This window comes from Polyodon spathula, chromosome 7 (genome assembly GCF_017654505.1).
Source record: "Polyodon spathula isolate WHYD16114869_AA chromosome 7, ASM1765450v1, whole genome shotgun sequence".
NCBI lineage: Eukaryota > Metazoa > Chordata > Actinopteri > Acipenseriformes > Polyodontidae > Polyodon > Polyodon spathula.
The window spans coordinates 7,157,445-7,185,359 of record NC_054540.1 but is presented as its reverse complement, the minus strand read 5'-3'; the positions used below and the strand labels follow the sequence as shown (position 1 = coordinate 7,185,359).

General features: G+C 36.4%; 1 long non-coding RNA gene across 1 annotated transcript; it reads left to right on the top strand.

Annotated features, from left to right (window-relative positions):
• Positions 1-31: 31 nt before the first annotated feature.
• LOC121318079 lies at positions 32-22,508 on the top strand. The gene is made up of 3 exons (XR_005950577.1): positions 32-520; positions 20,215-20,241; positions 20,751-22,508. It is a non-coding gene; the product is annotated as an uncharacterized LOC121318079 (long non-coding RNA).
• Positions 22,509-27,915: the final 5,407 nt, after the last annotated feature.

The following is a 27,915-nucleotide window of genomic DNA, read 5'->3' as shown; positions in this document are numbered from 1 at the left end:
ATGGCTATAATTTTATATATAATTACACAAGGTAGCTTTTAAATTAAAAAAAAATTATTATGTATCCTTCCACTGAGAAAAAGTAGTCCTGAGGACTGTTTCATTTCGATATATTTTTTTACTTTTTTTTTTATTTGCCAAAAACGTTAAATTGATCATTTCCATTTATTGTAAAATGTTCTAGATGAAATGGCATTTTTGAATTGAAGGCAAACTGATTTCCTGCATCAGAGGGAGGATTCACGGAACAGCCAGCCACTGCACTATCTCTTGGGGCCAATGTCGAGGGAAGAGCTTCTGAACATGAGGCCGTGGATGGAGGAGCCATATGGTTTTCAAGAGAAGCTGACCAATAATTCGGAGGTTGCTTTCAATACCGATGAACGGTAACCGACATCATTTCTCTGGACTGTAAACCTGCATTAGACAACAAGTGGACAGCAGTGCTGCAGATTGAGTGGATTGCATAACATATTGAAAGTCCAACTTGATCTGAAATGGGAGACATCATGTTTCCAAGGTAATTAACACCAATAATATATAGTGTGGATTTTGTTTAACGGGGTAAAACTAGTATCATTTGGCATCTGGAGGACACTTTTGTAAATATTTTTTTAAACTGTTGACAGGGCTCAAAGGATCACCAGGCTGGGCAAGCATGTAACCACAAGTGCTTTCACAGTTCATCTTGTTGATGTCTTTGATGGTTTTTCGTTTGATCAATAGGTACATACACTCCAGGCCATTTTTATCTGTGCAGGTCTTCCCCTCCACGGCTAGCAAAATAGTAATATAGTACAATTAACCAAACCTTAAAAGCCCAACGGCTGTGTCAACAGAGAGAGCAGCAGAGATTTTAATTGTGTTTAAATCTGTTTCGGATATGGAGTGTGGTGGTGGGCTGTATCTTTGCCAGATTTTCTGTAATTCTTAGCGACAGAGGTGAAAACATTGTTGGACGATTTAAACTCAGTTTCAGATATTACTATGTACAAATGTACTATAGACCTACACTAAACCTATAGGATTACCAAACAGAGTCCCAATGTCCACCATTGATTTATTGGGCCAAAGTTTGAGTCAATATGAACAAGATGGGCAATGCACTGGAGAAATCTGAATGGTGGGACAATGGTGACGTGTTGGAGCCTGTTGGGTAGACAATGCGCAATAGCAGACAGGACCAGGGAAGAAGCAGGAGCATATAGGGAGAGCTGGGAGGTCCTTTTATTCAGTGGACCAGACCACTGGCATTTCCACCTTAATAAATGTGGGTTCATTACAATACACACACACACACACACAGGCAGCCCTTCTGAAGGACTGTTTCAAATGAGTAGAGGACAGAAGAGAAAGCTGACAAAGACCCAACTCTAACATCATTTGAAGAATAGACTGTTGGAGATGGCTTGACAATAAATAGGCCAAACAAGAAAACTCCAATATTTCAATTCCCTTGTGAGAGGGCATTTATAGCTCCAGGAAATACTTGACCTCCCCTCTCTCATCTCTCAACAAGCAACCATGATGTGTTAAATTGGTCATTCATTTGTTTCAGTTTCAACTGAACACAAAGAAGTCTTGAAAGAAAGAAAAAGGTATTTCGTTCCTGCAGTATCCTTTTTGTTTAATTTTGTTTTTTGCAAGTGCAACTGCAGATCGGTTTATTAATATGGTAACCAGTTAATTATAGAGCAGTGCATTGTGCAGGAAAGGAGTTTTGAGGTGTGCTTGTTTTCTATAGCCTGGATGACACAAGAAGTAACCTACAGTGTAAGGATGTGGAAGTAGTGAACCAAAAGAACTAGACTTCAGACAGTGTCTATTTGTTGGTAGAGTATAAAGGTTTTGTCACTAATAATGAATCTAAATGACAGGAAGTTGAAACTAGTTAATTTTTTATTTTTCTGCCAAATCAATTAGATGCGATACCTATAGGAATGTGCATGTCATTTCATAGGGTGTTGTGCTCATTACATGTGACAAGACCTGCACACTTGACCGTTTTCCTTTAATATCAGGTGTGAGCTTGCACTGTTGCACATTCTTTCCCATTCAGACCTCCAGTACAGTACCTATAGGCGACAAGAACTTGAAGTTCCTAAACTCTAGTTTGAATTAAACTGAACTCTTCAGAATCCCAAATTCAGTACAGCAATTGTGTTCAGATCAAAAAGATTATTACGTATTTGTTGATTTATGGGATGGTAGCATTAACAGGAATTGCCTTTAATGGAGATGGGCCTTAAACTTGGCAGATTGTTTATGCAAAGTGCCGAGTTGATTGTTAAGAAAGAAAATGCTTAGCGGTAGAGCCACAGTTAACAAAACCGTTTTATCTACATTTGTGGCTTGCATTCTTTTCCCCTGAGCCAGATACCTCCTTGGAAATCTTGCTGTGGAGAAGGATTCCACTGCAGACATAATGTATTGCCATTTATCACTGCGTGTTGCTGCACAATCATGGGTGTCTACACCAAGTTCACCCCTGCGAGCCATTAAAATAGCAATTACTTCTGATTTTACAAAGCGGCATCCTTTTTATAGTCTGTGCATGACACAGCTTCACCTAAAGTGGCACTTCTCGGTCTGTCAGAAAGTAAATGCATTAAATTAGCACAAAGAAGGGCAAAACTTTGTATCTGTAATGAAAATGTGATTATGAATGAACTAACATGGTTTCCTATAAATTCAAATAGAATTCATAATATATTAAATTCAATTCATGGGACATTCGACATTCATGTTTAAACCTCAGTTCATCAGGAACAGGCACTTCGGTGAGGAAGGAAAAAGATGATAAGACTTTAGAAGGGGTTATGATCAGTGTTGTAAATAAATCCAGAGAGCTTGTTGCATATTTAATATTTGTGTTCGGTCAAGAATGTTTTAGTTTAGTCTGTATTGGATACAATAACTACAAATTATTCATATTTTTGAGGATTTGTAATGTGCAGAACATTCTTAAGAAATCAATGAAATCTGGGAACACCAGTAGTCGTGTGGCTTGCATGGAAAGTAAAAGGTGTGACTCTTTACAAACACAAAGAACCAGGGGCTAAACCAGAACTGAAAGTCCTCACAAAATGGTGGAAGTCAGTTGGAAGCTAGAAGCAATAAATGTTCTTCAGTGTACTGTGACCTGCTCCTATCAGCAACCAAGTTGTGTCTTGTAAGTTTTATATATTTAACATCGTTTCATTCCTTTCAAAGAATGTGTCTTTTCCCTTGCACTTTTTGCAAAACAGGGCCCAGACAATACATCCATTTTCAGTCACTGTTCAACTACATCATTAAAAAAGAAGATCAGGGCAGATCTTGAATTGCAGAAGCCTGCCCCACCCTTGTTATGGCATAATGAAGGTGTGATTAATCTGATCAGAGAGTACAAGCTCAAGAGATGTTATTCATATTCGATCTGTTTTTGTTGCTCAGCAAGTCATTTTAAGGTGGTGGTCAGTCTGTACTAAGTAAGATCTATCTTTATGCAAACCCTTTTTATTTTCATTATCTCGAGTGTATAACACAATGTGACAAATATTGCAGTTTTATAGCAGTGTGTTAAATTAGGACATATAACCACACATAGACTGTGTCGCTGCACAGTAGCAATTGAAAGTCACATAATTAACTGCACGTTGAAACTTCGCTTCACATGCCTTTAAGGAAGGTTGCATGAGTTTGCAAATCTACTGCTGTTATCTCATGAACCATTTAAGCTGGCAACATCAAGTGTTCAGTCTTATGGAATCTCCTTTGGCAAAATCTAACGGCACCCTTCACTTTGACCTGTGACCTAAGATGGCTGCCATATTTGTCTTTAGGATTCCAGATAAAAAAAGACCTAACAGTTCAAGATATTGGCTTCTTTAGTATAAGAACAGATAGCCTTTTTGTCCCAGCTTTTTTAATACAGTGTGAAGGCCTAATGTTATTGTAATGCTTATTGTGGTAGTGAATTTTTGAACTTACAACTTTCAGACTCTAATAAATATGCTATTTTTAAATTTAATTATATACCTGGCCTTAAAACTGCACAGGTGAATAATTGTTGTTTCCTTAAAGTTATCATACAAGTGGTCACTCTACTATTATTGTTATTACATATATTTGCATTTAGTGTTGCATTCTTTATAATTCCTTACATATCATTGCAGGTACATCTAATATGTCAAGAGGCTGGGTGGAGCTAAAACAGAGTAGGTCTTGCCATGTTTTATAAAGAATACTAAAGCCAGAGAATCTTAACAAACTCTTAGTTCCCCACTTGAATTTAATTAAATAAGCCTGTTAAAAGCTATCGGTGCTAATAAGCCTGCCACAAACGACTAGTCCGCACTGATGCCATGTCCCCAACGGTACTTTGTCCCGATTACCCAGTGCTCTGACTTCAAGTGGTTGTAAAAAGGAATTTTAATATATTTGTTCCTTATAATTATATTACAAGATATCACCGGATGTTTCAAATAGTGGTTTGAGTTGAAGACCATGTTGTACATAGGACAAGGATGAATACTATACCATGCCTACAGTATGGTATTTTATATATATATATATATATATATATATATATATATATATATATATATATATATATATATATAATTTCTTCAGCTGATCCCTGAATGCTCACAGAATGCTTGAGAAGCTACTCTCTGCATATAGGTCAATGGGAGAACACTTTTAAATGAATGTGCCACTGTATTTTTATTGTATTTAATTCTGAGAATAATTGGGGCAGTAATGGCTCATGGTGGAAAACACCAGAAGGGTACAGAGTTACAGAGTTAAAGGGACATTTGGGACCTGTGCAGAAGTTACTTCATGGGCATTGCCATTAAAGTTGATTGGTGTGAAGACTGAAAGGGGGATTCCTACAGTTTTGTACCCTGCCCTTCAACTGGTGTTATCACCCCTTTTCTTGTTCTGGCATCACCAAGCTGTGCCTTCATAAGCAATACAAAAGCCAGCAGAGGCGTTAACAAAGAACAATACAGCTTGCACCTGTGCAGTCACATTACCACATTGTAACGGGTTTGGCTTTTATTAATTATCTTTCAGGAACACCACATTCTTTTTTTATTGAATGTTTTTATTTTGTCTTTCATTTTGCTTTTTTTAAAAAAAAATTCAACAAAACTTCTGTTTTTCAAAGGAAGTGTCTTTTATGGTGTAAAAAAAAAAATCTGCTTCAAAGAAAATGTAACCACCACACAATTCTGATGAGAAATACAAGTCACAGCTTAACAAAGCCTGTTGTGGTGTTTCCTTTTGCCCTTGGATGACATGCACGGGGGGTTGGGGGTGGGGAGTTGTCAATGGTCAAAAAAGTACAGTAATTAAAAAAATAAAAGAGCAACACACACAAATAAGTTCATGACTGTTTCCTTTGTGAAAAACCTGGCTTGTTTTAAATACAGCAGCTATGATTGTTTTGTTTTTAACACAATTGTTCCTTTTAGATTCCTTTTTTAATTAATCATATTCTGAAATACTATAGCTTTTAATTTGTCTTATACTGTACCTGAACTTATGGAAGAGAACAAAACATGTGCACGTCCAGAAAGGCTCAAGGAGTTTCAACACTGGGCTCGAAGCCACAACCACTCGCTGACCCCAAAGATTCAGAGTGACTTTGGAGAGTCACATTTCACGCAAACCAGCGTACATGCTATAGCTTGTAATAACACCGCGTAACAAATGTTTTTTTTTTTTTTTTTTTTTGTTCCTGGGTAGTAAGTGTTATTTCCTAATTGCTTATGCCTCAAAAGTATAGAAAATGGCTATTATTCCCCACAAACTTTGCTTTTGTGACCAGGACAGTGATGTTTTGAAAATTACCTATTTTCTAGAACATTCCAGATAGATTCAGTGCTGAGTAAACTTGGAGTAACTTCTAGAACTTTCAAGTAATATAAATAGTAGTATAAATACATGGGCCTTAAGCCCACCAATTCAGTTTAGTTCCAGCTGCCTAAGTGGGTACATATCTGCATTTTTCTGAGATGGCATCAAGAGGCTGCAATGGTGGCATTCCTGATGGGTCTCCAAGGCAGTTTTACCAAGTTTCCCTGCTATCTTTGCCTTTGGGACAGCAGGGACACCAAGGCGCACTACCACAGGCGGGACTGGCCACAGCGGACCAAGTTCTCTGTGGGGAGGCACAACGTCAAGTGGGAGCCACTGGTGGACCCCCGGAAGGTGCTGATGCCACCACTGCACATCAAATTGGGCCTTATGAAACAATTTGTCAGAGCTCTAGATAAGGAGTCGGCAGCCTTCAAGTACCTTCAAGACTTCTTCCCTAAGCTGTCTGAGGCAAAGGTCAAAGCCGGTGTCTTCGTCAGACCACAGATAAAGAAGATCCTGGAGTGCAATGAATTCCCCAAGAAGCTCACTAGTAAGGAGAAAGTGGCTTGGAACAGCTTTGTTGCAGTGGTTCGGGGCTTCCTGGGCAATCACAAGGCTGAAAACTATGTGGAGCTGGTTGAGACTCTGGTGAAGAACTACGGCACAATGGGCTGTAGGATGTCCCTCAAAGTCCATATCCTTGATGCTCATCTTGATAAATTCAAGGAGAACATGGGAGCGTACTCGGAGGAGCAAGGCGAGCGCTTCCACCAGGATATACTGGACTTTGAACGCCGCTACCAAGGACAGTATAACGAGAACATGATGGGAGACTACATTTGGGGGCTGATTCGTGAAAGTAATTTACAGTATAATCGTAAATCCCAAAAAACTACTCACTTCTAAATCTTTTGTAGTCATTTTTGTATTACTTTAGTATAAATACATGTTAATTTGGATTCATATGTTGTTTTTTTCTGACTTTATGTGAACGAAAAGACCGTTTTCTCATTGGAAATAGGTAAATTTCAAAATATCACTGTCCTGGTCACAAAAGCAAAGTTTGTGGGGAATAGTAGCCATTTTCTATACTTTTGAGGCATAAGCAATTAGGAAATAACACTTACTACCTAGGAAAAAAAATTGTGTTACATAGTGTAATGCAAAGATCACAGATATGTAATTACGCTTTTCAACCAGAGGGGTCAGGATTCTATCTATAGGGTGCCACTGTACTGAGCTGGCATCTAGGCATGTTACATTGAATGTAAAGGCTAGTGCTGGTCACAAACCATACAGTTCAAAGATTCATTTTCTCCTACATATGACACTTTTCATATCCCATAAATCATTTGATGTAGTTATGTAAAACATGCATGCGAAATGTGTTGGTGACAATTGGTCTCACCTCTGACCATATGTGTTATCAAGTAAAAAAATAACCCTTTCACTGCCATATTGTTTTACTTGCAAGCTATTCCATCATTCTACCCCTTACATTATGAAGCATGTGGGTCTATCAGAGTTGAGAGGTCAGCGCATCATGTGATTTGTTTGTAGTCAGGAAGTAATCAAAAAAAGACGCAATTCATATTTTATAATGCAGGTTAGATTCAGATCATTCATTATTAATATTCAATACAGAAGCAAAAGAACTGAGAAGCACTCAGACTGGTATGATTGTAAACATGGTAAAAGAGGAAGCAAAGATAAAAATAAAATAACATTTGAAGCTGCATATTTACCTTTTTTTAATTGATCTTTACCATGCATGCTGCAGTGTTTATTGTTTTATTAATTATCAGGTTTTATTGCAAGTTAGATTCCTGTTATTTGTTATCTTTTGGGGTTTTTTTATTTTATTTTTTTTTTTATATATGAGTATGTTTGCAAAATTTGACAGATAAAAAGTGAAATTAAATGAAAGTGAAACTCGGATTTTGTCTTTTGAGGTGAAATGGTATCAATCGGAAATCTCAGCAAAGACTTCTTAGAAAACCTCACGTAATCACAGAATCTGTTGCTATATAATTCCATGAAAACTGTTACTTCAGAGTGCAATATTATCAGGGGAGCACTTATCAGGCAGTGATGATATTGAAGCTGTTAATATGGCTTTTCCCATCAGCTGACATTCAGAATTCTATAGCACAAGTCAACAAGTTTCTTAAATCAAGTGGGATTTTATTTTACCTTCAGCTGATAAAGCCTTAGCTCAACCATATCCACCAAATGTGGACATATCTTTGTATTGAAAGGGCATCACCAATTGCTGGGAGCATTTGCTTTATTAAAACTAAACCAGGCAGAATATATTATGTAAATGCATACAAGTTTACAAAAATATGCTTATATGTGTTGTAACTGTAAGGGTTGGATTATAATAATTTAGTTCCAAATAATGTTTCATTGTGATGTTCTCCCTAGTTAGTAATTTTTTCTTATACACCTTTCTCACATATTTCCAAATTACTTGGGACATATTTTATTCCCCCTATAATCTCTTGATGGACATGTTTAGAACATATTATACAGGAAGACGAAACATTGGTAGTAGTGGTTCTTATTAAATTAAAAAATATTATTATCATGTAAGTAGCTTCAAATTTCATTTAACTTTCTTTTTGTATCGTCTCTCTACCTTTTTCGAGTGGTTCTTATTGCAGTTATTCAAATACTGTGGGGTTTTGTTTGTTTTTTTTATAATGTGGTTCTTTCATTTTTACTCATGAGCTGCATTTCCATTCTAGTTGTCTGTCATAGATATATGTTCAATCTAAATTTCATATGTCTATGGGAGGCAACTAGAATGGAAAACCAGGCCCTGAACTATTGAACAATGTTGGCTTCATAATCAATTCACATAATGGATGTTTAATTCTCTAGGTGAACTGTCATGGGAACAAAAATAATTAACCCTTTTGTATGTATAGGAAATGCCTGTGACTTGAAGTAGGCTTCCACTTTGCATACTATTAATCAAATACATTTATATGTGTTGAGCAATAAATGAAGAGGTGTTGGAAAAAGGTCCTAAAGGTTGGTGTGAACTTCTGTTATGTATAATATGGAAACATCAAACAGAAGACTATATTTTCCATTGTGCAAAATTTACTTAATTTAGTGAGGTCCAAACAATGATGCTATGGCCACACTTTCAATAATTACACCGGTATCTTATTTTTCTTTTATTGCTACATTACATTTATTTTCATGTTGCATGCCCCTTAAACTGGTATATCAATGAATAATAATAATTCTTAATTGGGATCCCGAAAATCCAGTCAATTGTAAGGTACAGATATTACTAAAATGGTAGGATCCTAAAAAAGGTTAACAAAAAAGAAGACTTAAAACAATCATACTGCTTCCTCTCATCAGAAACGTTTTAAATTTCACTTTCTGTGTAAACCATAATGACGCCCTATATATCTATAGATTAACTAGTAAATTTGTAGATTTACTAGCTTAGCGGTCTTTCTAGTAGCTTCTCTACTCAGTCCTCTTGTAATTCTTTATTGGGTACCAACTCATTGAATTATTGATAGTTTTACACACCTGCATATAAATAGCCCAAATCACCCAGCCTTGGTGTCCTGCCTTTTCAACATCGCCGCTGGAAGCCCAGCACATCGTCGCAACATTGTTGTCAGAAGTGGAGGTGAGGCAGGTACCCCGGCACGCACTTGGAAGTTGGCAAGGAGAGTGTAGAAATGCAAAACTAGACTCGCCCAAATAATTGGCATAGGCAAAACTAGATTGGCCCAGCATCGATCTTGAAGCATTGGACAAAACTAGACTTACCCAAATTAATGGCATGGGCAAACTAGATTCACCTAGCATCGATTTTGAAGCGTTTGATAAAATTAGACTCGCCTGGGCTGGTCCCGAAATTCAGTGAAAACTGTTGAAAAAGTCATCTTTTTTAAGTTCTGGGCCAATCTAGATCCACCTGATTGGACATTGGTGAGTGTCGAAAAAAGTACTGCGGGATTCGCACAGAAGCCCTTGGCAAAACTAGATTGGCCCAGGAAACCTACAGATAATTGTTTTTGTCCCCATGTTAGGGTAAAGGAAAAGTCTTTAACAAACTAGAACGGAACATGTTTGCAAATTTAAAAGAATAGTTTTTAATAAAACATTTTTGGTGACATTGCTACTGGCTGCAAAGCAGATACTATTCCAAGAAATAATCATTTTAAAGTAGTGCTCATACATTAACAAAAAAACTAAGTAAATAAAAACAACTAAACCTTAGCCAAACACCAGTCCAGGTGAGGTAGATCATGCTGTTATCAGTTTCCAGAGCAATGCACAAAATACAAGAAACAGAGTAAGTATTACTACTGTGTACTGTCCTACTCTGTTGTACTAAATCATGTCTATGATGTATTTTATTGACTGCTTTCACAAACTGATTTGAATGAAGTTAACTTGATTTTGAAATCCCCCCGCTTTAAACAAGCTAACAATTTGTTTTATTTGTCCTTTCCTTTTCATTGTTGCTTTCTGCCGGTTTCAGCTGTTGGTTCCTGATATAGTCCCTTTTTCAGGATCTAAGGTTATCGGTTTCATTTTGCTGGTATGTAGCAGGAATCTTTGGATCAGGGTAATTTCACGCTGTTCAGCAATTCCCAGGCCTTTAAGTTTCCCCTACCTTTGTGACACTCAGAGATTTAGATAACAAATGACACATGGTGTCATTCACACTGCCTTAAGCTTTTTCACTGCTAGTGTTCAGCTACAAATTACTTCAAAGATGTTGAGATACGTAAATACATTTTTTGACATTTAAGTTTCCCAAAAGGATCTTAATATTTTAACCTTTGCAACAGTTAGGTTGTCCAACAAATGAATGCAGGATGTTGTAAGAATTACTAGAGGAATTTGAATTGCAATCGTTGTGTTAGCCACAGATAGATACATTAGGAAACTATATCTCAGGGGACACCATTTTTGCCAAGCCTGAACTGAAATCTTAACAATTGTTGAAGTTTTCAAAAATGTATGCATGAGAGAGAGAGAGAGAGAGAGAGAGAGAGAGAGAGAGAGAGAGAGAGAGAGAGAGAGAGAGCTTTCTATGATTACAGAACATATATAGCATTGTATTTCTACAGTAAACAGAACACTCCTTAAACATACATGGACTGTTTGTTTGTTTCACTCAAGCACATGGTAGTAAGCAACCCTTATCGGTTATTCATCCAGCTTTATTTGTGGACTTTTTGTTAGTATATTTTTGAAGGTCTAACAAAATGTTCGGTATATGTGCAAAATCAGTGGGATTTGCAAGTTTTGTGACATGTTTTGTGTCAGTTTACGCTCTCGGTGGCAGCACGGCACTAAAGATGTCAGCAGCTTGGCTGAAAGGAAAATTCACTTTGAATTGGATTTGAAATCACCCGGTACGAATGTTCATTGCTACTCGGTTAGATAGGGAAGGTAAATGCAGCTTTTCTTGTTTTGAAATTGAAACATTTTAATAGTTGTGTTTTGAATTCATTTCATACTTGCTGACAAAAGTCATGTTAAAGAGAATTAAAATGTGAGTAATCATATGTCATAATTATTTTTTTATCACAAATTGAAAATTCCAAAATACAGTACCTCCAAAAAGAAAGCATTCAGTAAGCTTACACTGTTTGAATTCTGACAGAGAAAGAACTATAAATGGATCACTATGTTTGCTGTGAAAATTTAAACTATTTATTGTGTTCACCGTAACAGACAAAGACAGATTGACATAAGGGTCAACATTGTCCAGCTAATTCCCAGCTACTGAAATATGAACGGCTCTTTTGGTGATCGCTTTTGTGGTATATGCATTAGTTTCAGGTGGTGCTATCTGTGTTGTACAATTGTGGAATGTGTCCTTGCTTTTTGGCCTTGCCAATAAAACCAGACTGTACTTAAAAGACATACAGCTGAAACAACATAAATAGGCATACAAAATATAGTGTATATATGTAAAATGTTTTTGTATTTTTATATATATATATATATATATATATATATATATATATATATATATATATATATATATATATAGTCTTCCTGTCTGAGGGTAACAGAGGGTGAACAGGTGTACCTGTGAGGACAACAGGAGCTCCTTACCTAGTGTTCTCCCTGTGTACAGCAGGAGGTTTCAGCAGCCTGGGTTAATGGGGACTGATGTTAATTGGAACGAGGCCTCCAAGGGATTATGGCTCCCCACCTTTTACTCTTGGTAACTTGTCACAAACTGGCACAAACCTCCTGTAATAACCACAGAAACCCAGCCAGGTGGTGAGAGCTTCTATTTTTGCCTGGTCAGTGGCGACACCTTGCTGAGAGACAGTATGTCCCACGTACTTCACGCGGCTCTGAAAAAATTGACACTTGTCATGAGACAATTATAATCCTTGTTTCTGTAAGTGATCCAACACTTTCAGAAAACGCTCTTCATGTTCTTCCAGTGTCTTTCCAAAAATGATCAAGTCATCAAGATAGACCAAGGCTTCCAGTAGGTTCATCTCCTACTGTTTTCACCCTCAAACGCTGGAAATTCGCAAGTGCTGCTGACATCCCTTGGGGCAAGCAGTCTTTTCCCTGTCATCTGGGCTCATTGGGATCTGATAATAGCTGCTTGGCAATTCAAGGACTGAAAACAATTTACTTCCTGTTGGACAATCAAGGGCATCTTCCACATGGGGCGTGGTATACTGATCTGGAACTGTTCTTCGGTTCAATGTGTAATAATCAATGCACATCCGCACATCACCATTTTTTTCCTGAGCTACCACTATAGGCGATGCATAGAGACCCTGGATTCCTTGATAATTCCAGCTACTCTCTGAGTGCATCCCACATTCCAGTCACAGGTGGAGAACACGTCTGCTATTTGAGCTAATTTTGTTTTCAAACGTTCTTTCCAAACAGCAGGCACAAGTGAGTCACTAAACTTCAACTGATCTACATCAAAAGCTGGTAGGCTCTTAGAGGTCACTGAGTGAGCTATGGTGTCCACACGATAGACATGTGAAATCCACATGCCCACTGGCAGTGTTACTGGATGTTGTGACGCACTGTATATGGGAACCCGGACATTGGCAGTGTTTTTGTGTGATGTCTTTGCAACTCCCCTGTTAACTAAGAGACCTCCTAGTAAGCTTTCATCCTCAGGGGCTTCTATTAAAATCATCTGGCTCTTCATGTCTTCAGAAACTATGGCCTTCTAATTGTACAGTGTCAGGGGGAATCGTCACATACTGTGTTCACACCATCTTTACGGTTCCTACAGGTCCTTCTGCAGTTTATTGTGCCAACTCTTGCTCTTTCTGGTGATAGGCCTCCAAGCACAGGGCATGATTCTTCAATTTTCTGGCATACTCTGGTCCAGCAAATTCTAGGCATATGCGGGCCAACACTCCAAACAGAGCTGCATTGGTTCCAATGAGACAGGGAATATTTCTGGGGGAACTGGTGGAGGGGCAAACCAAACCCAATATTTCCTAAGTCTTCTTGATTCCTACTACATCTTTTGGGAATTCCAAGTGGACATTTATATACCCCAGATAGGATATTGTTCTTCTCCCAACCCCCAAACAGAAAGGCCAGCAAGGGGCTTTAAGGGCAAATACTTCAGATGGTTACTGTAATACTGCTCAAAAATAATTCTCACCTGCGATCCAGTGCCTAGAATGGCTGGGCAGGGTTTACCATCTAATAGCACAGTGATTTCAGTTTTCGGTCCAACCAGGCCAGCTGGAATGGATTCAGCAGGAGCACTTCTAGACCCAGCGGTCTTCATGCACACATTTGTTGCAGGTGTGGAGTGATTTTCAATGTTGAGCCCCGAGACACTCCTTCACCGGGACCCTCCGAAGTTTCCTGACAGCTTTCCATATTGGGCTTGTAGGCGCTCAGCCATCATATTGGCATTCCTTGGGTTCTCACAGTCTCTCACTCTGTGTCCATCTTGTCCACAATGATAACAAAACAACCTAAATGTAGGTCTCGGGGGTACAGCTTGTGCATTCTGATACTCTCTTTCCTCCGATCTAGCAGAGGGGCTGTCACTCTTTGATCTATGTGTGTAATAACGTCTTGGCAGGTGATACTCTTGTCACACTGTCGGCTGGTCTCTCAAGGGTGTCTGTGAATGAGGTCTGGCTCCTCTGTCCTATTGTCGCTGGGCAGTCAAAGATAAACCACATCTTGTAGTTGTTCCTTCAAACATTCTATTTCTGTCCTATATGTGGGAGTAGCCTCAGCAGTGTAAGTGTGACTAACTGGTGCTTTGTTTGGGTGCTTGCTTCAAACAATTTCATCCCTCTTCTTCCCTTATTTCTCTTACATAAAAAGTGGGTGGTGTATCTTTCCTTTCTTTCAGTCTGAGCTTTACTAACAGGATGTCGGAATACAGTGCCCGCTTTAGGATTTGCGTGATACAGGCTTTCCCCATTGCTTCTACTTCTATTCCGCCTTCCTTAGCTGTGATATCTGCACCCAGGCACTCAGGATCAGGTAGTTTGTTTTTAGTTAAACAAGGAGCAATTACTTTGAAGTTGAAAAACCGGAAATCCCAAATATAGACTCAAACGAACTTAAAAACACATCCCAGCGGGGCCTCCATTTATGTAAGGGGTTTTTGTGTTTTATTATATATATATATATATATATATATATATATATATATATATATATATATATATATATATATATATATATATATATATATATATAGTATTACTGTCTGAGGGTAACATAGGGTGAGCATGCATACCTTTGAGGCAAACTGGAAACCCCTTGCCTAGTGTTCTCCCTGTGTACAGCAGGAGGTTTCAGCAACCTGGGTTAATGGGTGGTGTTAATAAACTGCTTTCAGTATTATATGTGTAGGCACTAATTATATAATCTCCCATTTGCTATTATGTGCTGTATTTATATATAAACCTGTTCTGTTGCTTGTTTATATTTTCCAGTTATTACATTTATAATAATTCACATATATGCATACATCCATTGCAAACAATGAACAAGTATTTATTTAACAAACCAGGATTTAGCTTGTAGTAGTATCTAATACTAGTACACATTAGCAAGGAAAAATAACCTTAAAATCTAAGCATTTACAATTATAGTGACAAACATTTAATTTCCATGAAAATGATTATTCACACTCCCTCAATCACATACAACATATACACAGCGTACTAATCCCTATGAGCACATAAAACACGTTTTTGTTTTGATTTGTATTCAGAATTGTTAACTGTGACATGGGTTACTAGTTAGTTTCAGTTTCAATTTCAAAGTAGATATGAAGTAGACTCTATTGGATTTTTGCATACAAACTCAGCGGTTTGCTTTATTGTTGTCAGTCGCATCTTCACTCGATGAGTAGAACATCATTTTATAACTGGTTTACTGATTATGATAAACTATTAAAACAAAAATTCTCTAATGTAATACATGCGTTTTCAAATCCACCAGACACAGATTTAATTATTTAGGCACAGCACTGTGTCTTCCGTCCCCAGGACAAAAAACAGACCACCTCTCTCTCTCTCTCTCTCTCTCTCTCTCTCTCTCTCTCTCTCTCTCTGTCCTTCTGTCTTTTTTATCCCTCCAACAACAGTATCACCCAGAACTTTGAATATCACCCACATAACACAGTTCAATGGGAACCTTTGCTTGCCTTCTTTTTGGAAGGTGTTACATATAGAATCTGGTATACCCAGCCTCATAGATCTTTAAAGCATGTTATCTTACATGGCTAGGAAAAAGTGGCTGCAAATCTCATATATAAAAGGTGATTGTAAGTTCTAGGAAAGACATAAGTAAAAATATACATGGCTTTTTGAATCATTGAGCAGTTCCGGTCTTCTTTAAGTAATGCATTCTTCATCTGTAATGTATATACTGTGCATATACCACATGTCTTCGTATTATCTGAAGTCAAGACTGTACTTTTACAAGAGCTAATCGTGCAGCACTGAATGTCAACTCATTTATAAATACTAATTTAACAGCAACTATTTTACTGTCAATATAGCATACGTAAAGCAATACCTTTGAATGACCCGCAAGGTTATTTAGTTTAAACATTTAAAATAGATGCCAAAAAGTTCTTCTAAAGGGAATGCAGTGAACAGGCTGGAACACAGTAAGCCTTCCTTTTTGTAAAACTGGACTTGCTGAGTGTGTACGAGATAGCTCCGACAGGAATGTATAATATGTTGCTTTCACAGTTCGAGGGCTTCTAGGTTTATGGGTAGAGAAAAATAACCAAGTTTGTTTTATTTCACAGTTGCAAATACTTAACATTTACCAGCAAAGATGCTACAAAATAAAAATGTTGCTAATACTTTCTTTTCTATCTCAACAGTTTATTTTCTAGGGACATACCAAAGTCATAGAGTATCTGTTATAAGATGTTTTGAGGGGCACAACATAACCCAAAAGACCTTGCTTTAACAATGCCTTCGTTCACAATCTTGCTTGTGGGTTGCAAATGTAAAAACTGGACTCTTCCTGGTATCAGCTAGCAGCTGTTGTATGACAGAGAAACTCAAAAGTTATCAGTATGAACAAGGAGAAATCTGACGGAAGAGAGATGAAGTCACAGCAGCAGCTGAGCAGCTTGACAAAAAATACGCAGTGTGAGAAAGGCTAACTAAGATATATAACAAGTATCAGCCATTCATGGTGAAATATTTTACTTCTGGGCTAACACAAGAAGATAGTGCCTACCTCAGTAATGCATGTGTTTCATGGCAAATGCATTGGACAGTTTTATGCTGGCAGAACCTGTACAGTATTTTGAGTTTGCAAAAGTGAGCAAACAGAAGACATTGCTTAATTTGCGTTCTGGTGTGGTTTGAATGATTGCATTTAGGTCTTTTACAACACTATGACAGCTTGTATCACAATTAGAAACTTCTGTACATATGAAGAGACTCAATACATGTATTCCGGAATTACATGGTAAAAGCATAACAAGGTGTAGTCAAGCATAGATAAGCATTGTAAAGCATAGTTAAAACAATTGTACAATATTACGAAGCGCAGCAAATGTATAGTAAACTTGACTATTAAAGGGAAAATAAGACACGTATTTGTAAATATGGACACAAATGTATGCATATTTCCACTTAGATCTCAGTGTAAATGTTACAGCATGTCGAGTCAACAAAGTCGAAATCTATAAACTATTATGACTCTATATACACAGGACCAAACTTTATGGGCAATTTAGAGTATGGACATTTTTTCCAAATGTTGAAATTTGGTTATTCCGAAAGGGGCGAATAGACATATCAAAAAATGTTTAGAATATGTTTTAAACCTTAATAGATTGACATAGATATATAGACATATATATATATAATATATATATATATATATATATATATATATATATATATATATATATATATATATATATATATATATATATACACATACATACACACACACTTTGTGAGATCTGTGATAGATTCAGAGAAACAGGCAGTCAGAACCAGGGTAAATATCTTGCTGTTCTTGTTCCTCTCAAATACGACACTGAGATTTTTTTTCCCCTTGTATTTTCATTTTCTTGCTCTTTTTAAAAGAAACTTGTATTTGAATCCCACTGTTCTTGCTATGTACCTTTTTCACATCTTTCCTTTCCTTCTTTCTTTGTCTTTTTTAGTGACTGTGATAGGCGTTCAGTTTAAAGAATTTGGGAGGATATCTTTGTATAAAGAATGTCTGAGGGAGTTTTGTAACATCTGAGCAGTGGTCATTTGAGCCAGAATATTCAGCACCACTACATTTATTTAAAGCAATCCCTTACTTTACAAATAAGATAACTAAAGACTATCAGTGTTTCTTCAAGTAGCACAGATGTTATAAAATCCGTCCTATTGTAAATGACTCTGCAGCAGCAGTTGTTGATGCATAGTTCACCCCCTAGTTTCTGTAAGTCGCTTTGGGAAAAAAGTGTCTGCTAAATGACTAAATCATAATACTACCCAATGTGTTAGAGAGGATTAGCTTGATACACTATGTAACACAATTTTTGTTCCTGGGTAGTAAGTGTTATTTCTTAATTGCTTATGCCTCAAAAGTATAGAAAATGGCTATTATTCCCCACAAACTTTCACAAAAATTTACCTATTTCCAATGAGAAAACGAGCGAATTTGTGTCTTTTCGTTCACATAAAGTCAGAAAAAAACAACATATGAATCCAAATTAATATGTATTTATACTAAAGTAATACAAAAAGGACTACAAAAGATTTAGAAGTGAGTAGTTTTTCGAGATTTACGATTATACTGTAAATAACTTTCATGAATCAGCCCCCAAATGTAGTCTCCCACCATGTTCTCGTTATACTGTCCTTGGTAGCGACGTTCAAAGTCCAGTATATCCTGGTGGAAGCGCTCGCCTTGCTCCTCAGAGTACGCTCCCATGTTCTCCTTGAATTTATCAAGATGAGCATCAAGGATATGGACTTTGAGGGACATCCTACAGCCCATTGTGCCGTAGGTCTTCACCAGAGTCTCAATCAGCTCCATATAGTTTTCGGCCTTGTGATTGCCCAAGAAGCCCCGAACCGCTGCGACAAAGCTGTTCCAAGCCGCTTTCTCCTTACTAGTGAGCTTCTTGGGGAATTCATTGCACTCCAGGATCTTCTTTATCTGTGGTCTGACGAAGACACCGGCTTTGACCTTTGCCTCAGACAGCTTAGGGAAGAAGTCTTGAAGGTACTTAAAGGCTGCCGACTCCTTATCTAGAGCTCTGACAAATTGTTTCATAAGGCCCAATTTGATGTGCAGTGGTGGCATCAGCACCTTCCAGGGGTCCACCAGTGGCTCCCACTTGACGTTGTTCCTCGGTCCGCTGTGGCCAGTCCCGCCTGTGGTAGTGCGCTTTGGTGTCCCTGCTGTCCCAAAGGCAAAGATAGCAGGGAAACTTGGTAAAACTGTCTTGGAGACCCATCAGGAATGCCACCATTGCAGCCTCTTGATGCCATCTCAGAAAAATACAGATATGTATCCACTTAGGCAGCTGGAACTAAACTGAGCTGGTGGACTTAAGGCCCCTGTATTTATACTACTATTTATATTACTGGAAAGTTCTAGAAAGTTCTAGAAGTTACTCCAAGTTTACTTAGCACTGAATCTATCTGGAATGTTCTGGAAAATAGGTAAATTTCAAAATATCACTGTCCTGGTCACAAAAGCAAAGTTTGTGGGGAATAATAGCCATTTTCTATACTTTTGAGGCATAAGCAATTAGGAAATAACACTTACTACCCAGGAACCAAAAAAAATAAAATAAATTGTTACATGGTGTATTCAATATGGTATAATGCTAGGTGAAAAATGAATTCTTTGAAGGGTATGTGGCTTTAGATATAATTGATATGTGTTCACCTTTCCCTTCCCTTTGTATTGTGTTTGCAACTATTGTAAGTGGTTCTCAGTTTGGTTGCTCCATTACTGAATCTTATCCATGGTCACCTGGCATTAACTGTGCCTTTACAATCCTCGTTGACGGCTCCTACTGGTTACCTCCTAATTCCAAAGAAATCACGTGATGTAGAAATCCTATGATGGGAGTTTTTATAAACAAAAACAACCAACCCCCAGGGGGCAAAAGCCACATCTGATTGAATGGAAAAATGTGTGTGTGTGCATATATATATATATATATATATATATATATATATATATATATATATATATATATATATATATATTATATATATATATATATAAAAAGTAGTGTATCAGTGATATGATCTGATGTTAAAGCAATGTAGTTTTTCGTTACTTTTTGTAGGATAGGACTATGCTATTGCTAATGGACTAGTTCAAAGGAACCAGGAAATATGCAAAAGGGACCGTCAATTAAAGAATTTAATATGCAATGTTGTTTTTTGATTGATTGATTGATTGATTGATTGATTGATGGTTGCATTTCATGTCTGCAGTTGTTGGGTGTAATAGCCTCCCGCAGCAATCCTCTGTGATTTCAATGATTTTCTAATAGGTCAAAACTTTAAGGTATGTAGTGCAAATCTTTTCAACACATACCTCACTTTCCAGAAGGATTTCTCAAATCGAAGTGTTTGTTCCAGGATCAGTGTGAAGCCTGTTGCTTGTATTGTATCAATGGGATCAGGGTGTGCCACCTCTGTTAATGCTAAACTACATGTGGGTGGTTCTTACTGACTGACTGCTTAAACCTTATAAAGAGAGGTGTTATTTTAAACGGTATACTGAACCCACAACATTAAAAGTAGAATAAATAGGGTGTACAAAATGAAACAATTCTCTCACCTACGTGCCATTCATCTTAGCTGGTTTCTAATTCTTATTTTGTTTCAGTTTCTCATCATCAATCTGAGACTAAAGGTAAGAGATTGAGACTAATTTCATTAATACCTTTATGACCTATAAGAGCTACACTTTATTGTATGTACTGTGTGTGTGTGTGTGTGTGTGTGATATATATATATATACACACACACACACACACACACACACACACACACACACACACACACTACTGTGCAGTTCATATTTAATCTCATAATCAGAGAGCATGTACAGTAGTTATGAAGTTACCACAGTTCCTGGGTGGTTGAAGGCACCTGTTTGATTGACTAGTTTCAGTGAAGTTAAATGTAGCACTGGTATGCTAAATGCATACAATTCTTCAAAAACAGTATTATTATTATTATTATTATTATTATTATTATTATTATTATTATTATTATTATTATTATCAATAGCTTGTTGACAATGTAAGAATATTATTCATGGCTATGGAAACTTTTTATACTTGGGGCTGAAACTTTGCAATACCATGTACCGCAAAAGAAGATGCAGAAAACTTCATCTGATTCCAGTTTTCAAATCAGCAGTGAGATTCTTGAAATGGATTTTGGGAACAGGGATTACTTCTTGAAAGAGGACCAGAAGAACAAAGATGGCCACTTGGCATCAGCATGGAAAAGACCAGCCTGTGAGTGAGGGCAGGATTACAGGGTTGACCCCTCAGGCTCACCCACTCAGAGAAGAAAACGCTCCACACAAACAAAACAGGTGGCAGATATCAACAACTTCTGAGCTGTTCTTATCATTATGGGCTCTCTGCTGATTTGTTGATTTTTGATGTTTTTAACAGAAATTGTATTTTGCTGTATGAATGGTCTATTAAGCTACCTTCATTATTTGTTTTTAATGTTCTCAATAATATGCAGCATTGAAACAACAAGCGGAAAGTATCTATCGAAAGTCTCACATGATAGTACAGTACAACCATTTTTATTTATAAATACCCTGTGAGAATTCAACTTAGTTTCTTCACAAACATTGATGGAATTTCACGGATGTCCCACTACTCACCTAGATCACTCCTGAGCTTGAGTATTCGTTCAAGAGCAGATGGAGATATTGGGGAGTTAGGAAATGAAAAGACATTGAAGACAACTGATAGATATATTTTGAAGAAGACACCTGATACATATATTTTGTCTGTTGGACTGAGTTTTATGAGGTATTTTTTGTTGGGTTTTTTGTTTTTTTTTTAGATCGACAATAAAAAATATTTTGTTGATGTATAAACTGCAATCTAATTTTTCATACTTAATTGTAACTATACAGAACACCACTTAACAATTCTAGTCTTCACAAAATATATTGACATTTTTGCCCAAAAATGAAAACAACTGTTCAAATAAAAATGTTAAATAAACTTGCAAAAACAGATATTTCATTAATACCAAAAAGACCACTACTTAAACTACAATACCTGATGATCAAAATAGATAGTTGACAAAGCTTTGGTCAATTAATGTTCACCTCTTCTTTTACTTAAATGAATACTTAATACAATCGTTCAGTATATTTTATTTTGTGTACATGTAATCCTAGTATTCTCCAATGTTACTTTGTTTCTACTTTGATCATAATTTACCAGTCTAACTAATTCCCTTTTTCAATCATGGGACTTGTGAAAAGACTCCTAAAAGCTGAATTTCTGGAGCTGGGTAGTTTTATGATCACTAGGGGTGTGTAACAAATATGTGCCCTCCTGCAGCTGTGAGATAGTAAATGGAAAATACCTGTGCAAAACCAGCTCACTTTAAAGAGTTCTTAGAAGTCTATTGAGAAGCAGGCCCAATTGTGAAAAAGGATATTTTCACCAGAATAGTTAGTAAGCCTGGTAAATGGTGATCTAAGCTAAAATAACAATAGAGAATGACATCTACATACATAAGAAATTAAATATTATGAAAATGTAAATGATATCCTTTCAAGTATTTTTTCGAATGCCTGTATAAGGTAACTATTGACTGTAATGTTTATATAATCCAATTGCTTTCTATTTTTATAAAGTAACTATCTGAATCATCTGTTTTGCTTGATTAAAGACTTTGTTTCAGTATGTTTTTTCACCCCCCCTCCCCCCAAGTACAGTTTTAGGTTTAAAAACATATTTTTCTTCTTGTTCTTAATTATGTGGGGTGGGGATTGTAAATAAAATGCTAGAACAAAAAGTCAGGTTATAAGGAATAAACTAACTTTCTAAAGTGCAATTGGGGGAGCTAGCATGAAAGTGATCTCTATGGGCAGCCAATGTTATTTTAAGAAACAGCTCGAAGAAATGCTTCTTTTTGAATAAAATGCAATAAAACTACTATTTATTTATTTTGGGGGGTAATTACTTTACATGCATATTTGTTTTACAGTGTTACATCAACCAAACCTTTACAGTTGTTTTCAAAATCCTGCTAAATGAAAACACACCACATCACTGGTTATAGCCTTTGTTGCATAAGTCCTTATTTATTATTTTGTTTTAACCAGTTGCTGTCAGGATATCAATGTGTTGAGTGGCTCTTCGTAAACCCTTTATTCTAACCTTAAAAGTAATGATACAGTATTTCAAATGCTTTTACAAACAGTACAATATCAACTTTATATTGCAAACATTGTAAGTAATGTAAAAAGGTTTTCCTGCCCAGTGGATGGTAATTTGAAAAGGTAGGCATTGATTAATCTAAAGTTAGAACAAAGAACCAAAAATATTTTAACAATCTTTCATGTGTAATGTAATCTACAAGCAATATATGTGTTTTATTGATGGTCAGGTTTGTCACACTGAAAAACCAAATTTTCTCTAACAGGGTTTGACGTGTACTTGAAATATACCTGGGAACAGCCGAGCATTCTTTATTTTATTTGTAAATCAACAGCTCTATCCTTGTATAGCAATTCCAAGCATGATGGTTTTGGCTTCCCAAAAATGGTAAACTAAATGCATGGAACACTGAACAGCACTCTCTGGCAGGTCTGTATCTCCCTGAGCAGGAACTGAAGTGTTTGTGATCTTTTTTGTTGTATAATCTTTATAACGTGGTCTTTTCTACCATATTTTTGACAGCAAGTTCCCAAACCTCTTGTTTATTATTAGTTCACAAGATGGTTGTCATACATATAACATTTAAAGAATGGGATTCAGATTGTTTAAAAGCACTATAAACTATTCATTTATATTTATTAAAACATTTCCAGCATTTTGCAATTAGAAACATTAATGTCAAATGGCTTAAATTCAACATACAGCATCTATGAGATACATGAGTTAGTATTTTATCTATTAATTTAATTTAACACACAAAAAAATATATAGATGTAAAACAATAAGAAAACATAAACATGTGTGTAAGAGCTCCCATTCTCTGATAAATTATGTTAAATCAGATATTGCAACAAGAAATTTTAGATTATGCAAGATAAACACTTGTTTACAGTATGTTTACAGTTGGCATACAATTGCAGGGTTAATGGTATTAAATTAATTCATTATGTTACTCGTTTTTTATATTTTTGATGTTTGTTTTATTAAACTAATTAAAAATGCTTATCATTATTATTACAAACTTAATGTAAATGTTCACTGTTCTCCACAACTAAAGTTAATAATAATAATAATAATAATAATAATAATAATAATAATAATAATAATAATAATAATAATAATAATAATAATAAAGTCAATGGGTGCCTTAAGTTAATTAGTTCATTTAAAAATTATTTCTGTTTTGGTAAAAACTACTTTTGGGACTTCAAATATATAAAGTACAGAACGTGAATATTGATGCATTGATTTATCCAAACATTGTCTAGTGATAGTAACATTGCAAATTTAAAAAGTATTTGTATAAACGTACTTACACCATCACCATTTCTGGACCTATTCTGTAGAGCTGCGTTTTAAGTTTAAAGAACATGACGTGAACGTGTACTGAACGCATTTCTATTAAACAGATTCACAGAATGTTCAATCTTGTTAATGTGAAATGTGCAATAAACAGGCGCTCACTCACAGTGTAACCACAAAGGGACCTCACGCGCCTATTCCGTTCAAATGTATTTTAGCAGTTTAACATTTAAACAGGTCATAAAATGCACACTTGCCAAGTCTGAGGTTGGAGATGCTATGAGCGTGCAAGAGATGTATTATGTAAAATACAGTACGGTAAAGTATGTAGAAAGAGGCAAACAAAACTGCGTTCTCCCTCCAGGCACATGGAAGCAGGAGGTAAACTATAAGCAGTGGGTTTTATTGAAAAACTAGTTATAAGTGAAACAGCCAGCTAATCTATCTTCACACATCATGGCTATATCCAGTGTTCATCTTTTGAAGTATCGGTGTACCCTTTAAGTTAAGTGATGTAATTATACAAATGCTGTTTAAGTACAGTCGTGGAATGCTGCACGTATTATTAAACTTTAAAAAAAAATCCATTAATGAAAATAAGACTATTTTTAAAAAAGTAACGATTATTTCTGATTGCATAACTTGTTTTGGGTGTTTCCACTCACTCATCCTGTCTCACAGTACAAGTTTGTGGCTGTCCCCGTCCGCTCGTTTGAGAGCTAGAGGAAGTGGATTTGGAATCCTTGCCCAATTTTTAACAGTGCGGTGACGTAAGAAATCCGCGGAAAAACTGCGTGTAACTTGAAGTGCCTGCATACGAAGAACAGTTAAGAGCCGCCGCTGTACAGGGAAAGGGGGTGTCGTTAGCTGTGCCTTTTTCTTTTTTACAGGTGACTGGGTGTAACATGCCCTTACCTCGTGTTACAGAAACGCTGCCAGATTAACAAACTGCAGCCACTAAACTGAAACTGATAGTCAAACATCCATTAGTAAAACAAGGAGTTCTCAAACGAAATGTTATTGTGTGTACAGAACAAGGTATCACTGTAGTCTTATTAATGATGCACCTTTTATTTGATTTGATTTCATCAGCAGCTGTTGAGCTATATTGTTAAAACTCCACTTCGTGTCATTTAACCCCGATTGTCCATTTAAAAAAAAAAATGCGATGAACTTTTTTCTTCTTTGCTTAACATATGGCACACTTTTATCTTTGAGCCTAGACTGTTAAACATCTGTTGTCTCAATTTCAAAATGTCATTATGTATGAAAAACACATCAATGCCTTCGGCACGTGTATGAATGGGTGAATGACTATAAATGTTTAGCCCATGGCATAGTTCAATGAAATAGTAGCATGTTTTTAACCAGGGACCATAGCGAGCATCATCCACACAACCATTTCAAATACATTCAAATATATTATCAGAATTATATTCTGCTAAACTAACAAGGGATTAACCAGTCATATTAATATTTGTCTTTTTTAACTTTTTTTTTTTTTTTTTTTTTTTTTAAATCTATATAACATTTGATAATAGTAAAGATTTGACAGGTGAAAACACAAAATGTGCACTGTTGTCAAGCCTTCTCATGGAAAGATAAACATTCAGTCAACTATAAATATACATTGTATACATAACGTATAACCACGTTGCGAAGTGGTCGGTCAGTCAAGGTGGTGTTTCTTAGTAAAAACAAAAAAGAAAAATATATATTTGATTTTGTACGACGCTTTACAGTGGCGTGAAATATATTCAGATGGGGTGTGTTGGTCAGTTCGCAGTGTCCTCTTCGCTGAAGAGTGGTGATGTCGTAGTTCATATAAACGGTGCAGCAGATATGAGAAGGAATCGAGTGGGGTCAGTTCTACCCAGAGGCTTCCATTCAATAAGTTGTCAAAGTCTGGGAATTCGTGTTTATTCCGGCTTCTTGTTTGATGTTCGCCTTTTCTTGGGTCTGACAATGAACAGCAAAATAGCCTCTTGTTTGTTTCGGTTTAAACGGCTAAAAAAGAACATGTAAGTTACTCATGTTTAAGCTCACATGCATTATAGTAAATAAATAATTACAAAATATGCATATATGGACATTCGTGTGCCAACAAAAAAAAAAAAAGTTTTTTTTTTTTAATATGAAATTTTGTTATTGACTTGCAACATCGAATACATTTTTAGTCTCGTAGAAAAAATTAAAAAATAATAAATAAAAAATAAAACACCATTTAGTGCGCAAATATGTTTAGGCTTCGTGTTATTAAAACAGAGCGCAGATGAGATTGTGTGTTATATACAACAAAGCCTGTGTTTTAATTCCCATGTCAGTAAACTGCAATGTAGAGGCCATATTGGTATTTAAGTTGTATGCGCGGTTAGTTTTGTTTTACAATAGGTAAAAAAAAAAATGATTTCAGACCACAAACGTTTATTTATTTATTTTGCAGTTGTATTTGTCTTTTTTTTTTTTTTTTTTTTTTTTTTTTAAGAAACAGGTGTATACGGCTGGTAATAGCGGGACGTTTCTACGTTTGACTAAACATTCAGCATTCTATTGGTGAAATTAAGAGAGAACATGTGCATCTCTTTACAAAACAGGGAACAAAAGTTTCTTCATTCAGATGAACGTCGGAATGAACGGCACGGTATGAATGTTTGCAGGCAGGCTAGAAGTCTGCCCGGTAACAATCAGCGCGCGCAGCGGCGGCGCGCAACAGAACTATTGGCTATACATAATAGCGGCTGCGAGGAGAGGAAGTACAATCTTGAAACCAAAACTGCCTTTTTTAAAGAGATAGTTCGCAGTTTATGAAAGTGTTGAGAGGGTACCATAAATCACTTACGCTGAAATGCACACACAATCATAAATGTAAAGTTTGAATCGATAGCTTATATATTTGTTTAAAACAAGGGCGCTGGAACTAGGGGTGCTGGGGGTGCGACAGCACCCCCTTGGCTTTGCATGGGTTCCATCATCTACAGGGGTTATAGTTTTGTTCAATGGCTTTCAGCACCCCCACTTTAAAGATTGTTCCAGTGCCTCTGGTTTAAAACTGAAATCATCAAAAGGTGCTATCCAGACATATGTCACCTTTGCATACAACCCACCATTTGCTGATAAATAGGGTAGTCTACAGCATTTAAGGCATGTCATCTATGAGCATTTCAACCAGGAGAAGCTGAGAAAAAAGTATGACTTAAAACATAACTCATTACATTGTTTTCTTACGAGTGTTAAGGACGTTAGCACCCATAATGTGAATGACCATGCTGCATCAATTCTGCGATAACCAGGATAACCAGGACTTTATATTAACTCTTCGCTGAAGACTATTAGTCTGTTAGGGTGAAAGTCAAAGGTAAATGTGTTAATAAGACCAAAGTCACGTTTCCTTGAATTTCTCTAGTTTTTATGCACCAAAAAAGAGCCGCCTTTAAAAATAAATAAATAAAACACGTTTTCTATTGAAAAAGATTGCAGCAGCATAATAGACAGCTGTGGCTAGTGATTTCTATATATAATAAACGTGTAAGTGCTATTTTGAGAAGCTGTGATCTGATAACCTTAATTATTGAAATACAAGAAGCATCGCCGGTATACATAATTTAAACTGCCCTTGGTGTTTACGGTATTGTGATGTCTCTTAAAATAACACATCGGCTACATTGGATTGAACCATGCAGGTTACAACATATGCATTATGTACCATGCATTATTGATGAGATGGATTATAACATATGCAAAACAGACAATTACGGTAACTAGGCATATACAGCTAAAAGTGAATGGCAGTTTTCTGGAAAGTATGTTATACAGCATTTAGAGGCCAGTGTGTTTGTTGCACTGCAACTTAGTGGAAG